At 34.6% G+C, this 16451-nt stretch overlaps 1 long non-coding RNA gene across 1 annotated transcript; it reads right to left on the reverse strand.

Moving 5' to 3' along the window:
* Window positions 1-2268: 2268 nt before the first annotated feature.
* LOC127855328 (uncharacterized) lies at window positions 2269-14059 on the reverse strand. Its single transcript, XR_008037483.1, has 4 exons — window positions 13844-14059; window positions 13446-13485; window positions 12262-12969; window positions 2269-2586 (listed from the first exon to the last, which is right to left on the reverse strand). It is a non-coding gene; the product is annotated as an uncharacterized LOC127855328 (long non-coding RNA).
* Between the last annotated feature and the right edge of the window lie 2392 nt (window positions 14060-16451).

Genomic DNA, 16451 nt, shown 5'->3' on the forward strand with positions numbered 1-16451 from the left:
AAAAAACCCTAATATCAACACGTGAGCGTCGATAGAATTCTGATTATTTAATTTAATTATGTAAAAAAGCATGCTTTCTTCTTATGCTCCCTCAACCTTGATCATGCTCAACCTGCATTCAATACTTGTTACGTATCAAGAACATAAGTTTTCTGAGTAAATCTAAGGTCACACCGCATATTGTGGAGGCAATCTACTCCTTTACCACTTAGATACGTTGTTTTTTATGTATTCGTCGTCCGATAGAAAGTTGCATTTAATTAAATACCTTTCTTACTAAATTCAAGTTTTAAAGGCTTTATTTCCAACCCTTTGATACTGATGAGCTGCAAACAGCATAAAACCTGAACAAACTGCTGTTCCTCGAAGGCTGTTCTGGTTTAATGCTGGTTGCAAAAGCCATTTTCACTTTGCTTCTTATGGGGGAAAGGGCTACTAAAAAGCCCCAGCTATTTTATTTCCATCTGTGATACCATTTTAATGATGTAAATAACTGTGTGATGTACATCAGCAAAAACAACTGGAGTCGTTATTATAAAAAAAAATAGTTCGCATTATGCTTGCAGAATGAGTTTGAAATTATTTCCTAGTTCAATAGAAAAGGAATTGTTACACCACAAAATCAGGTCAAATATCATGTCACCATATGATATCAACATTTCCTAAATCAAGGACAAATTGTTGCCTCAATTTATTTAGCAAAATTCACAAATCACGTGTTCTACTTCGAAAAGATTCAGGTCTACCGGCGGGAAAATTAATTATTCAAATTGATTGGACGCTTACAAAAGTCAGCTAATGTGAAAAGCTGGGTTAAACAGCTACGCCGAAAAAACAAGCAACAAAAAACACAAATGCTGTACGTTGAAATGTTTATTTCTAATCTATATCTATGATGAAGGTGCGTGATTTGTTTGTAAGTCACATTTCAACATGAAAGTTTTGACAATCATTTGCATTCTGGTAAAAGAAACAAAAAGACTTACAACTTGAATACTCATTGCAGACATGCCTAAATAGTATTTAGGTTACAATACAGCTAGAATAGAATAACAATACACATTTGATGTATTCATATCCCATGCCAAAAATAAATTGTATGACAAATGGATGGACTGACAGACGGACTGACGAACAACGCCAATTCTATATCCCTCCGCCTTTGACCGGTGATAACTAATCAGAATTCATATGCAAACTTAGGTTATATTTATAAATTGTTTCTGATTAAGATTTTCTAGAAGCATTTCAACAGGAATGAACAATACCATGAAACATAAATTAAATTGTAACTAAATGTAACTGGCCAAATATTTGTCGTGAATGTATTAAGTCACTGGGAGAATAATAATCATAAAATAAAAAAACAAGGCTTTTGTCAAGCAATATTTTCCCCTACCGGCTCCACCATTGTCAGAAATTCCACCATTTTCAGTTGCTTTTTTTTTGGGGGGGGGGGGTGCCATAGCAACCATAATATTTTGACGTAAGAACGGAATGAAATAACATGCATAATTTCCATATTGCCATCCATCCATATTTCAAGTTTCATGAAAAATATTAAGAACTTTTAAAGTTATCGCAGGATCCAGAAGACCACCATTTTCAGCAGTATTTCTAGTCTATTTGTTGCTATAGCAACCAGAATTTTTGACGTAGAAACAAAATGAAATGACGTGCATAATGTCCATATGTTCATCTATCCATGTTTCAAGTTTCATGAAAAAATATTAAGAACTTTGAAAGTTATCGCAGGATCCAGAAAAGTGTGACGGAATGACTGACAGACGGATCGCAAACCATAAGTCCAATCCGGTGAAACCGGTAGGTGACAATAAACAAACGAGGTACTAAGAGAGATTTTGTCAAGAACTTACTGGAACAACAAATATGAAAATACACAGTACAGAATATGTAAAACAATATTCGTGAGTAAATCATACCGGTATGAACAAAAAACCATACAACTACAATTCTTGAAATTTCTGTAAACAAAGATTGTTTTCATTTTCAACTAAAGGTGTAAACAACATGAAAAAACAAAATAAACAAGAAAAGCAAAGACTAAGGAAAGGGATGAATTGCGTTTTATGAAACATCTAAAATGTAGAACATATGTTTTACTATTATCATTTATACAAACTTAGAGTAATACGAGAGAATATTTCTGCAAATAGTTAATTGCAGGCACAAAGACATTTATATATATATATTATAAATACAAAAAATCCCTACATTAACAGATCATTTATAACAATGAAGTTACGGTTTATATATTTAATATTGTATCATAACACAAGGTTATATTGTGCCCTTCATTATATTTTTTAAGAACACCTTCATAATTAAGTTTCAAAACCAATTCTGTACAAGTGCAATCTAAGCCTTTAACACAAGGCAAACACTTTTGGGTAACATGATTGGGTCTTAATGTGCAAGCAGTGACGTCCATTCTATCTAATGATGGGTCAACTAAATTCAATCTTACTGATTCAACACCCCTGCAAGAACCTTCCATCATTGTTAATGCTATGAAAGCACGACCAGCTACTCCTGCAACACCATTATTTGATGAACTTCCTGCACCTGTTCCCGCATTCCCCGCTTCAAACTGACACCTGTACTCTTCAAGATACTGAACTATTGGCACCAAACTATGCTCCTCCTTCACCTCTTCAAGATGATCTCCGCACACCTGCTCTTCATTCCAACAATCTTCAAGATCTTCCACCAGCAACACCCAACTACGATCCAACTCCACTAGCCCATGATGATTTATACACCATTGCCACTCCCACTCCAGCTGACAACCTCTACACACCTACTCCTTCTGCAAAACTTCTTAGATCTAAAGCAAGATCCCTGTTCGTTAATGGCAACATGCCTCTATTTCCATCTACAAAACGTGACTGGGCAATTGTTCAAGAAGAGTCTGTCGTTCTTCTTCCCAATCTTTTGTTGCCCCCAAAGAACTGGAGAAGACTCACCCCAGACCAGCGTCTTCTGGCTGTTGACTTTGCCAGTATGTCCCTCACCCAGGGCGAACAACACTCCTCACTCCTTCTTCCAGAGCGATCGTTCCTGATCCACAGTTTTTACTTCCTTGTGCTCTCTGGCTCTGTAGACTTTCCCCTGGATAACATGTCAAAGGCCAGAATCTACACTTATCAGTCTCTTCTGGACATTGCCATGGAAAGGACCAGTCCCCGTTTACTCATCAAGACGATCTCCTCAAGGCCCTAACTCTCTCTCCAAGAATTCATCGACGCTACTTGATAAAATCAATCACATCCCTGTAAGAATTTAAATATAGTGTTAAAGTGCACATTGTCAAAAAGGACTGTTTATGTAATTCATGTAATTGAAGTTATTACATCGAAGTTAATTTGTAAAACGTCTTTAAATGTATTCATAATATTTTAGTGTGTACGCATCAACAAGAAAATCCTTGCCTTGTTGGACATTTAAGTGTGAAAATTAAAAAGATGTACACTATGTGAACATTTTTCATGAAATATGGACATTTTGTCAACAGTGAACATTGACTGTGAAAATAATTAACACTATGAAGTTACTTGTGATTGAATTATGTGCCATGAACTTTAAAGACAATAATTTAACCATGGACTTTTTATGTGTTATATTGAATTGTGTTTCGTGGACTTGTGTGCCTACCACATGGGCATCAACATTAACCTCTGAACAGTGTTTCAATGTTATTTTAATTTTAAATAATGAACATTAAAGTCTTGAAAAGTGCTATTCTTACCTGGAAACTGTGAAAGAACAGCCGCATGTTGAAACCTGAACTGAAGTAAGAATGAAATTAATGTTATTATAATTAATAACATGTTTTGTTGATAACTATGCAATTCTTATTTTGTGATGTATTTTCTGATTGTTGTTATTGTTCAAACTTCAGGAGAAGTTTATTTCTTTAAGGTAGGGGAAATTTATTGCCTTGCAGTATCTTCTAGAGATTCTACCATGCTCAGTGTTGTGTAGTTCAAAAGTAAACAATTACCATTTGTTAATTATTTTAATCACTCATCTATCACTCCTTCATCAGCTTTATACATATAGTTTAAGGACAGCACATATAAGCTGAGATGATGATTTGACATGTGTATTTAAAAGATCATTAACCAAAATTTTGCTAAAACTTACTGTCAATGTCCAAACTTCAATGAAGCTAGTCCAACCTTCATCTTGCAATGATTCTTTTGATTATATCCATTTCCAAGTGACTTAACATTGTATAATTATAATAATACAACTACAAGTTACTTTAAGATACTATTTCATTGTCGTTAAAAGTTCAATCGTGTTGTTTATTGTGTAAAATTCGCCATTCCATAAAAGCACTTTTCAGCAGTTTCAATATTTCGGATATATTGTACCGTAATATTTCTTCTCTGTCATAACTGCATTGTTTAGGCCAGAGAGAAGTATATTTGTTTATTGTTAGATGTAGAATCTTTTGCTAATCTATATATGCTCATAAAATGTTTTGTTTGTTAAAATACAATATTATTGTTGAATGTTTACCGCTAAAGAACTTTGTTTAGGATTTAGGATTCCTAAATGCATTTGATTGGTTGTTGTAATCCGAAGTCATTTTGATTGGCTGAGGAAATTCCTAAGTCATTTTGTTTGGTTAGTGCGCAGAATCACGCAGAATCCTAAATCCTAAGTTGCTGAGCGGCAGGTATAAATAGCGCGGATAAACAACAATTGGTATCTTTCATGATCACAAAAACTTCCGTTCATTACGGCATAAAAATCTGATCTTTAATAATTATTTAGATCTTATTGTCAGATCTTCTCCATTCTGAGAATGGTAAGCTATTTTACAAGTTAAAACTAACTTTACATCTTTGGTTACAGTATTTAGTACATTAAAAATGATTCATCCTATGTCATATGAACTCCAGAGAGCTCAAGAATTTATCTGCGCTATACGAAAATACTTGTTATAAGATCTGTGTTTAAAGTCTACATTGAAGTGCCTTTTGAAACATGTCGACTTTATAATGCGATAATATTAGTAACTTTTAGTATCTGCAAATAAAGATGTTGAAAACATGAACCGCAGTTGTTTTGAAGCCATCCTGACAAGAGCGGCTAAATTATAGGCTGGGTACAACTAAATGGTAGCGGTACATTGCAGTATTTAAGTTAATAAAGGGTTGTTAACGTTGTTTTGTGAAAAGAAAGGATTTCTTGTTTTGGCAGATTTATAAATATATGCGTTATAAGTAGTTTTTTTCGTGTTTATGTTTTTTTGAATAGACATGTGTTATCCATAGGGACAAGGTTAAATTTGGATAAAAGTGATATGAAGACAGTAATTTAATAATAAGCATAATCAGCAAAAGAAAATAGAGTACATTTTTCCACAAATTGGGTTTCAGCTTTGAAATCATAAGATAAGCATCTAATCATCTTAGGATGTTTATATAGAGGGTGACTAGATACAACTTGTTTTTGCAAGAACAGCTTTATATACTTTAAACACCCATTGTTGTTTTTGTCCCCTACCAGTGAATCCGGAGGGGACCTTATGGTTTTCGCTTTGTGTGTCCGTCAGTCAGTCAGTAAGTCTGTCACACTTTTCTGAATCCTGCGATGACTTTAAAAGTGCTTCATATTTTTTTCAGGAAAAAAACATGGATAGATGGCAATATGGAGATTATGCATGTCATTTCATTTTGTTCCTATGTCAAAAATTCTGGTGGCTATGGCAACAAATATATATATATATATATATATATATATATATATATATATATATATATACAAATGACAATGGTGGAGTTTCACCAGTAGGGGACCATATTGCTTGACAATAGTCTTGTTTTCCAATAGATTGAGTGTTCATGACCTATTTTTTTGCATAATTAAATACAATATGTTGAATTGTTATTTCATATATTAAAGTCGGTTATAAGGAAGTAGGAGAGTATGAGAATTCATCTACCGGTATTAGAAATTTAAAATTGATCTCCTTTCAAGAAACCAAACATCTGACACTTGACTTTTGTCATAGTTAGAAATGTGTGCACATATGTGCAGATAAAAAAGTAAACACACACAAGAAGTTAGACAAGAGCAACGCCTTGCGGGTGCAGACCGCTCATCTATTTTCTTTTTAAAGGTGAACGGACTCTCATTTTCAATCACAAAGGAGGGAGGGATAGAGTGAAGAGGGGTGTATAGTGTGGGGGCGTGGACATTTATTACATTATCTTCCAAAAATGCCAAAAAAAAGCAAAACAATGCAAAAAAAAATTCGGGGTGGGGGGGGGGGGATTCTTGGGTGCGATGGTTGGACGGTATTTCAAACATAAAATAATAAAATAAATATTTGTGTTTTTTAACCGTTTCAAAAAAAAATTGGGGGTTGGGGGTGGGGGGTATAGTATAGTGTGAGGGTGTTGTGGTTATTTGTAAGATGATCTTAAAGAAAAAAAATGTGTTTTTTAACCGTTTTAAAAAAAAAAATTGGGGGGGGGGGTGGGGTGGGGGGGTATAGTATAGTGTGAGGGTGTGGTGGTCATTTGTAAGATGATCTTACAAAAAAAAAAAAAATGTGTTTTTTAACCGTTTCCCCCCAAAAAAATTGGGGGGGCGGGGGTGGGGTGGGGGGGGGGGTATAGTATAGTGTGAGGGTGTGATGGGCATTTGTAAGATGATCTTTAAAAAAATAAAAATAAATAAAAATTAGGGAGGGAATTTGGGGGGGGGGGAGGGGGGGTATTCTTGAGTGCGATGGTTGGACGGTATTTCAAACATAAAATAATAAAAATAAATATTTGTGTTTTTTAACCGTTTCAAAAAAAAAATTGGGGGGGGGGTGGGAGTATAGTATAGTGTGAGGGTGTGGTGGTCATTTGTGAGATGATCTTAAAACACACAAAAAAAAAATTAGGCGGGGGATTCTTAAAAAAATAAATAATAATAATAGGTGGGGGGGATTCGGGGGGGGGGGTGGGGGGGGAGGGTATAGTATAGTGTGAGGGTGTGGTGGTCATCTGTGAGATGATCTTAAAAAAAAAAAATAGGGGGGGGGATTCGGGGGGGGGGGGGTGATTCTTGGGTGCGATGGTTGGACGGTATTTCAAACAAAAAATAATAAAAATAAATATTTGTGTTTTTTAACCGTTTCAAAAAAACAATTTGGGGGGTGCGGGGGTATAGTATAGTGTGAGGGTGTGGTGGTCATTTGTGAGATGATCTTAAAAAAAAAAAATATAAAAAATAGGGAGGGTTCGGGGGGGGGGGAGGGGGGAGGGCACGGGGGATGGTTTGGGTGGAGTCTATTGTAGTATGTCAGGCAAGAGTAGTTTTGTCAAAGTATCAATCAAATCTAATCATAAATAAAGAAGTTATGGCATTTTTAGCAAAATTTAATAATTTGACCTTGAGAGTCAAGGTCATTCAAAGGTCAAGGTAAAATTCAACTTGCCAGGTACAGTAACCTCATGATAGCATGAAAGTATTTGAAGTTTGAAAGCAATAGCCTTGATACTTAAGAAGTAAAGTGGATCGAAACACAAAATTTAACCATATATTCAAAGTTACAAAGTCAAAAAAGGGCCATAATTCCGTCAACCAGAGTTATGCAACTTGTCCTTTTACTGTACCCTTATGATAGTTTGCGAGTGTTCCAAGTATGAAAGCAATATCTATGATAGTTTAGGGGTAAAGTGGACCAAAACACAAAACTTAACCAAAAATTTCAAGTATAAAAAGGGCACATAATTCTGTCAGAATGAACGCCAGAGTTATCTAACTTTGCCTGCCCAGTCCCCTAATGATAGTTAGTAAGTGTACCAAGTTTGAATGCAATAGCATTGATACTTTTTGAGAAAAAAGGACCTAAACGCAAAACTTAACCGGACGCCGACGCCGACGCCAAGGTGATGACAATAGCTCATATTTTGTTTCAAAAAATAGATGAGCTAAAAATGTATCATATCAAAACAACTGTATAGATATTTATTTAAATGCACAAAACATATGAACCATTAATACATTAAAACATTATTTTTGCAAGCACAACTGCCAAAACAACTAAGTGTTGCAACCGAACAGTTTTTTGCGATTCGTAAAAGATGTTATTAATTGCTGGGTTTTTCATTACTGAATTGTTCACATTTTGGACAAAGTGTGTTTAAACTAAAGGAACAATTTTCAGGCTCGCCTTCCATTGGTATTTCCATGTGAAACGACAATAAAACCTGTTACAATCACACATCTTTGATATTCACACACACATTACTGAATGATTGCAAACTGTATAAGCAGTCTATCTTATCAATGGTGTCCACCAGACATCAAGACAAAGGTTTTTGATGTAAAAGTTAGTTGGGGAAAATTTCCAGAGAGTTCTAAGCCTGTAACATGATCATCACATGGCTTTTAAAGAAGTTTTTTAATAAACCTTTTAATACGATTCATTCATATAACAAGTCTTGTAGTTTAACTGGTTTTACCACTATGTTGAATATCAGCAAAACATAAACATAATCTGAAGTAATTGCAATAATTAATTTGAGTAATGCAGATATTTAATTAGAAATTTGGGTTGTTTTTAATGTTTCTGAATCCATTACCAGTAGCATCATCATTATTGTGCACCAACATCCTCATGACAACTACAGTGTTAACAAGGTTTAATATAGAGATATACGAAAACTGCACGGCCCCATGGGGGCCATCTACTGCACTGAACCATAACCAATTTAGAACTCAGTCGAGATATCCCTTGAAAAAAAATGTTCTGACCAAGTTTCATTAAGATTGGACTATAACTGTGACTACAAGAGTTTTAACAATGTTTAACTTTATCCATATAATGAAAACTGACCCGCCCCCTGGTGGCCACGTTTTTTAACGGACCAGAACCATTTTTTAACTCAGCCGAGCTATCATAACAACAAATGTTCTGACTAAGGTCCATGAAGATTTTATATATATATATAATAACCATACAATGAAATCCTCCCATTCCCCTCGGAAGCCATGTTTTTTAACAGACCAGAACCATATTCGAACACAACCGAGCCATCGTAAAAACAAATGCTCTGACAAAGTTCCATGATGATTGAACTTAAAATGCAACTTTTAGAGTGTTAACAAGGTTTTACTAAAGCTACATAAGGAAAACTCCCAGCCCTCTCACGGCAGCCAATTGTTTTGTAACCAACCAGAATCATTTTCAAACTCAGCTGAGACATAATTAAGACAAATTTTATCATGACTAAGTTTTATGAAGATTGGATCATAAATGTGACTTCTGAAGTTTTAACAAGCAATGTGACTTCTAGAGTGTTAACAAGCTTTTTCTCTAATTTGACCTAGTATAAGGTTTTTGACCTCATGTGACCCAGTTTGGATCTCAACTAAGATATCATTGGACAAATCCAAGTTTCATAAAGATCAGACAACAAGTGTAAGCTCTAGAGTGTTAACAAGGCAAAATATTGACGACGGAGACAGACAAAAGGTGATCCCAAAACCTCACCATGAGAATGCTGTGCTCAGGTGAGCTAAAAAGCAAGCTATGCGAAATATCGCTGAGATAGAAACCTTTTGGTCACTGTCGCTCAACCTTGATCATTCAACATTTCTTGTATAAATACAGTTAAAAAAAATTATACACTCCAGGGACATCATCACAAATCCAAGAAAAACCCTAATATCAACACGTGAGCGTCGATAGAATTCTGATTATTTTTAATTCAATTATGTAAAAAGCATGCTTTCTTCTTATGCTCCCTCAACCTTGATCATTTAATACTTGTTACGTATCAAGAACATACCAGTTTTCTGAGTAAATCTAAGGTCACACCGCATATTGTAGAGGCAATCTACCCCTTTACCACTTAGATACGTTGTTTTTTATGTATTCGTCGTCCGATGGAAAGTTACATTTAATTAAATACCTTTCTTACTAAATTCAAGTTTTAAAGGCTTTATTTCCAACCCTTTGATACTGATGAGCAGCATAAAACCTTAACAAACTGCTGTTCCTCGAAGGCTGTTCTGGTTTAATGCTGGTTGCAAAAGCCATTTCCACTTTGCTTCTTATGGGGGAAAGGGCTACTAAAAAGCCCCAGCTATTTTATTTCCATCTGTGATACCGTTTTAATTATGTAAATAACTGTGTGATGTACATCAGCAAAAACAACTGGACTCGTTATTATAAAAAAATAGTTTGCATTATGCTTGCAGAATGAGTTTGAAATTATTTTCTAGTTCAATAGAAAAGGAATTGTTACACCACAAAATCAGGTCAAATATCATGTCACCATATGATATCAACATTTCCTAAATCAAGGACAAATTGTTGCCTCAATTTATTTTGCAAAATTCACAAATCACGTGTTCTACTTCGAAAAGTTTCAGGTCTCTCGGCGGGAAAATTAATTATTCAAATTGATTGGACGCTTACAAAGGTCAGCTAATGTGAAAAGCTGGGTTAAACAGCTACGCCGAAAAAAACAAGCAACAAAAAACACAAATGCTGTGCGTTGAAATGTTTATTTCTAATCTATATCTATGATGAAGGTGCGTGATTTGTTTGTAAGTCACATTTCAACATGAAAGTCTTGACGATCATTTGCATTCTGGTGAAAGAAACAAAAAGACTTACAACTTGAATACTCATTGCAGACATGCCTAAATAGTATTTAGGTTACAATACAGCTAGAATAGAATAACATTACACATTTGTTGTATGGATATCCCATGCCAAAAATAAATTGTATGACAAATGGATGGACTGACAGACGGACTGACGAACAACGCCAATTCTATATCCCTCCGCCTTTGGCCGGTGATAACTAATCTGAATTCATATGCAAACTTATGTTATATTTATAAATTGTTTCTGATTAAGGTTTTCTAGAAGCATTTCAACAGGAATGAACAATACCATGAATCATAAATTAAATTGTAACTAAATGTAACTGGCCAAATATTTGTCGTGAATGTATGAAGTCACTGGGAGAATAATAATCATAAAATAAAAAAACAAGGCTATTGTCAAGCAATATTGTCCCCTACCGGCTCCACCATTGTCAGAAATTCCACAATTTTCAGTTTCTTTTTTTTGGTGGGTTGCCATAGCAACCACAATTTTTTGACGTAAGAACGGAATGAAATAACTTGCATAATGTCCATATTGCCATCTATCCATGTTTCAAGTTTCATGAAAAAATATTAAGAACTTTTAAAGTTATCACAGGATCCAGAAGACCACCATTTTCAACAGTATTTCTAGTCTATTTGTTGCCATAGCAACCAGAATTTTTGACGTAGGAACAAAATGAAATGACGTGCATAATGTCCATATTGCCATCTATCCATGTTTCAAGTTTCATGAGAAAATATTAAGAACTTTGAAAGTTATCGCAGGATCCAGAAAAGTGTGACGGACGGACGGACTGACAGCTGGAGCGCAAACAATAAGTCCCCTCCAGTGAAACCGGTAGGGGACAATAAACAAACGAGGTACTAAGAGAGATTTTGGCAAAAACTTACTGGAACAACAAATATGAAAATACACAGTACAGAATATGTAAAACAATATTCATGAGTAAATTATATACCGGTATGAACAAAAAAAACATACAACTACAATTCTTAAAATTTCTGTAAACAAAGATTGTTTTGTTTTTAACTCAAGGTGTAAACAACATGAAAAAACAAAATAAACAAGAAAAGCAAAGACTACGGAAAGGGATGAATTGCGTTTTATGAAACATCTAAAATGTAGAACATATGTTTTACTATTATCATTTATACAAACTTAGAGTAATACGAGAGAATATTTCTGCAAATAGTTAATTGCAGGCACAAAGACATTTATATATATATATTATAAATACAAAAAATCCCTACATTAACAGATCATTTATAACAATGAAGTTACGGTTTATATATTTAATATTGCATCATAACACAAGGTTATATTGTGCCCTTCATTATATTTTTTAAGAACACCTTCATAATTAAGTTTCAAAACCAATTCTGTACAAGCGCAATCTAAGCCTTTAACACAATGCAAACACTTTTGGGTAACATGATTGGGTCTTAATGTGTAAGCAGTGACGTCCATTCTATCTAATGATGGGTCAACTAAATTCAATCTCACTGATTCAACACCCCTGCAAGAACCTTCCGTCATTGTTAATGCTATGAAAGCACGACCAGCTACTCCTGCAACACCATTATTTGATGAAATTCCTGCACCTGTTCCCGCATCCCCGCTTCAAACTGACACCTGTACTCTTCAAGATACTGAACTATTGGCACCAAACTATGCTCCTCCTTCACCTCTTCAAGATGATCTCCGCACACCTGCTCTTCATTCCAACAATCTTCAAGATCTTCCACCAGCAACACCCAACTACGATCCAACTCCACTAGCCCATGATGATTTATACACCATTGCCACTCCCACTCCAGCTGACAACCTCTACACACCTACTCCTTCTGCAAAACTTCTTAGATCTAAAGCAAGATCCCTGTTCGTTAATGGCAACATGCCTCTATTTCCATCTGCAAAACGTGACTGGGCAATTGTTCAAGAAGAGTCTGTCGTTCTTCTTCCCAATCTTTTGTGGCCCCCAAAGAACTGGAGAAGACTCACCCCAGACCAGCGTCTTCTGGCTGTTGAATTTGCCAGTATGTCCCTCACCCAGGGCGAACAACACTCCTCACTCCTTCTTCCAGAGCGATCGTTCCTGATCCACAGTTTTTACTTCCTTGTGCTCTCTGGCTCTGCAGACTTTCTCCTGGATAACAAGTCAAAGGCCAGAATCTACACTTATCAGTCTCTTCTGGACATTGCCAATGAAAAGGACCAGTCCCCGTTTACTCATCAAGACGATCTCCTCAAGGCCCTAACTCCTCTCTCCAAGAATTCATCGACGCTACTTGATAAAATCAATCACATCCCTGTAAGAATTTAAATATAGTGTTAAAGTGCATATTGTCAAAAAGGACTGTTTATGTTATTCATGTAATTGAAGTTATAACATCGAAGTTAATTTGTAAAACGTCTTTAAATGTATTCATAATATCTTAGTGTGTACGCATCAACAAGAAAATCCTTGCCTTGTTGGACATTTAAGTGTGAAAATTAAAAAGATGTACACTATGTGAACATTTTTCATGAAATATGGACATTTTGTCAACAGTGAACATAGACTGTGAAAATAATTAACACTAAGAAGTTACTTGTGATTGAATTATGTGCCATGAACTTTAAAGACAATAATTTAACCATGGACTTTTTATGTGTTATATTGAATTGTGTTTCGTGGACTTGTGTGCCTACCACATGGGCATCAACATTAACCTCTGAACAGTGTTTCAATGTTATTTTAATTTTAAATAATGAACATTAAAGTCTTGAAAAGTGCTATTCTTACCTGGAAACTGTGAAAGAACAGCCGCATGTTGAAACCTGAACTGAAGTAAGAATGAAAGTAATGTTATTATAATTAATAACATGTTTTGTTGATAACTATGCAATTCTTATTTTGTGATGTATTTTCTGATTGTTGTTATTGTTCAAACTTCAGGAGAAGTTTATTTCTTTAAGGTAGGGGAAATGTATTGCCTTGCAGTATTTTCTAGAGATTCTACCATGCTCAGTGTTGTGTAGTTCAAAAGTAAACAATTGTCATTTGTTAATTATTTTAATCACTCATCTATCACTCCTTCATCAGGTTTATACATATAGTTTAAGGACAGCACATATAAGCTGAGATGATGATTTGACATGTGTATTTAAAAGATCATTAACCAAAATTTTGCTAAAACTTACTGTCAATGTCCAAACTTCAATGAAGCTAGTCCAACCGTCATCTTGCAATGATTCTTTTGATTATATCCATTTCCAAGTGACTTAACATTGTATAATTATAATAATACAACTACAAGTTACTTTAAGATACTATTTCATTGTCGTTAAAAGTTCAATCGTGTTGTTTATTGTGTAAAATTCGCCATTCCATAAAAGCACTTTTCAGCAGTTTCAATATTTCGGATATATTGTACCGTAATATTTCTTCTCTGTCATAACTGCATTGTTTAGGCCAGAGAGAAGTATATTTGTTTATTGTTAGATGTAGAATCTTTTGCTAATCTATATATGCTCATAAAATGTTTTGTTTGTTAAAATACAATATTATTGTTGAATGTTTACCGCTAAAGAACTTTGTTTAGGATTTAGGATTCCTAAATGCATTTGATTGGTTGTTGTAATCCGAAGTCATTTTGATTGGCTGAGGAAATTCCTAAGTCATTTTGTTTGGTTAGTGCGCAGAATCACGCAGAATCCTAAATCCTAAGTTGCTGAGCGGCAGGTATAAATAGCGCGGCTAAACAACATTTGGTATCTTTCATGATCACAAAAACTTCCGTTCATTACGGCATAAAAATCTGATCTTTATTAATTATTTAGATCTTATTGTCAGATCTTCTCCATTCTGAGAATGGTAAGCTATTTTACAAGTTAAAACTAACTTTACATCTTTGGTTACAGTATTTAGTACATTAAAAATGATTCATCCTATGTCTTATGAACTCCAGAGAGCTCAAGAATTTATCTGCGCTATACGAAAATACTTGTTATAAGATCTGTGTTTAAAGTCTACATTGAAGTGCCTTTTGAAACATGTCGACTTTATAATGCGATAATATTAGTAACTTTTATTATCTGCAAATAAAGATGTTGAAAACATGAACCGCAGTTGTTTTGAAGCCATCCTGACAAGAGCGGCTAAATTATAGGCTGGGTACAACTAAATGGTAGCGGTACATTGCAGTATTTAAGTTAATAAAGGGTTGTTAACGTTGTTTTGTGAAAAGAAAGGATTTCTTGTTTTGGCAGATTTATAAATATATGCGTTATAAGTAGTTGTTTCGTGTTTATGTTTTTTTAAATAGACATTTGTTATCCATTGGGACAAGGTTAAATTTGGATAAAAGTGATATGGAGACAGTAATTTAATAATAAGCATAATCAGCAAAAGAAAATAGAGTTCATTTTTCCACAAATTGGGTTTCAGCTTTGAAATCATAAGATAAGCATCTAATCATCTTAGGATGTTTATATAGAGGGTGACTAGATACAACTTGTTTTTGCAAGAACAGCTTTATATACTTTAAACACCCATTGTTGTTTTTGTCCCCTACCAGTGAATCCGGAGGGGACCTTATGGTTTTCGCTTTGTGTGTCCGTCAGTCAGTCAGTAAGTCTGCCACACTTTTCTGGATCCTGCGATAACTTTAAAAGTGCTTCATATTTTTTTCAGGAAAAAAACATGGATAAATGGCAATATGGAGATTATGCATGTCATTTCATTTTGTTCCTATGTCAAAAATTCTGGTTGCTATGGCAACAAATATATATATATATATATATATATATATATATATATATATATATATATATATATATATATATATATATATATATATATATATATACAAATGACAATGGTGGAGTTTCACCAGTAGGGGACCATATTGCTTGACAATAGTCTTGTTTTTCAATAGATTGAGTGTTCATGACCTATTTTTTTGCATAAATAAATACAATATGTTGAATTGTTATATCATATATCAAAGTCGGTTATAAGGAAGTAGGCGAGTATGAGAATTCATCTACTGGTATTAGAAATTTAAAATTGATCTCCTTTTAAGAAACCAAACATCTGACACTTGACTTTTGTCATAGTTAGAAATGTGTGCACATATGTGCAGATAAAAAAGTAAACACACACAAGAAGTTAGACAAGAGCACCGCCTTGCGGGTGCAGACCGCTCATCTATTTTCTTTTTAAAGGTGAAGGGACTCTCATATTCAATCACAAAGGAGGGAGGGATGGAGTGAAGAGGGGTGTATAGTGTGGGGGCGTGGACATTTATTACATTATCTTCCAAAAATGCCCCCAAAAAATGCAAAAAAATGCAAAAACAATATGTGTTTGTGAAACACAATGTCCCCCTATATGATGTTTGACCTTGTAGGATGACCTTGACCCTTCACCACTCAAAATGTGCAGCTCTATGAGATACACACGAATTTCAAATATAAAATTGCTAGCTTCAATTTTGCAGAAGTGACATTACATGAGCAATTTTGACCCATATATTTGACCTTGAAGGATGACCTTGACCTTTTACCACTAAAAATGTGCAGCTCCATGAGATACACATGCATGCCAAATATCAAGTTGCTATCTTCAATATTGCAAAAGTACTCATAAAATGAGCGATTTTGGCCACATATATTTGACATCTGACCTTGAAGGATGACCTTGACTTTGACCTTTCACCACTCAAATTGTGCAGCTCCATGAGATACACATGCATCCCAAATATCAAGTTGCTATCTTGAATATTAAAAATACTGCAAAAGTGTACAT

Source organism: Dreissena polymorpha, chromosome 13 (assembly GCF_020536995.1).
Source record: "Dreissena polymorpha isolate Duluth1 chromosome 13, UMN_Dpol_1.0, whole genome shotgun sequence".
Classification (NCBI taxonomy): Eukaryota; Metazoa; Mollusca; class Bivalvia; order Myida; family Dreissenidae; genus Dreissena; species Dreissena polymorpha.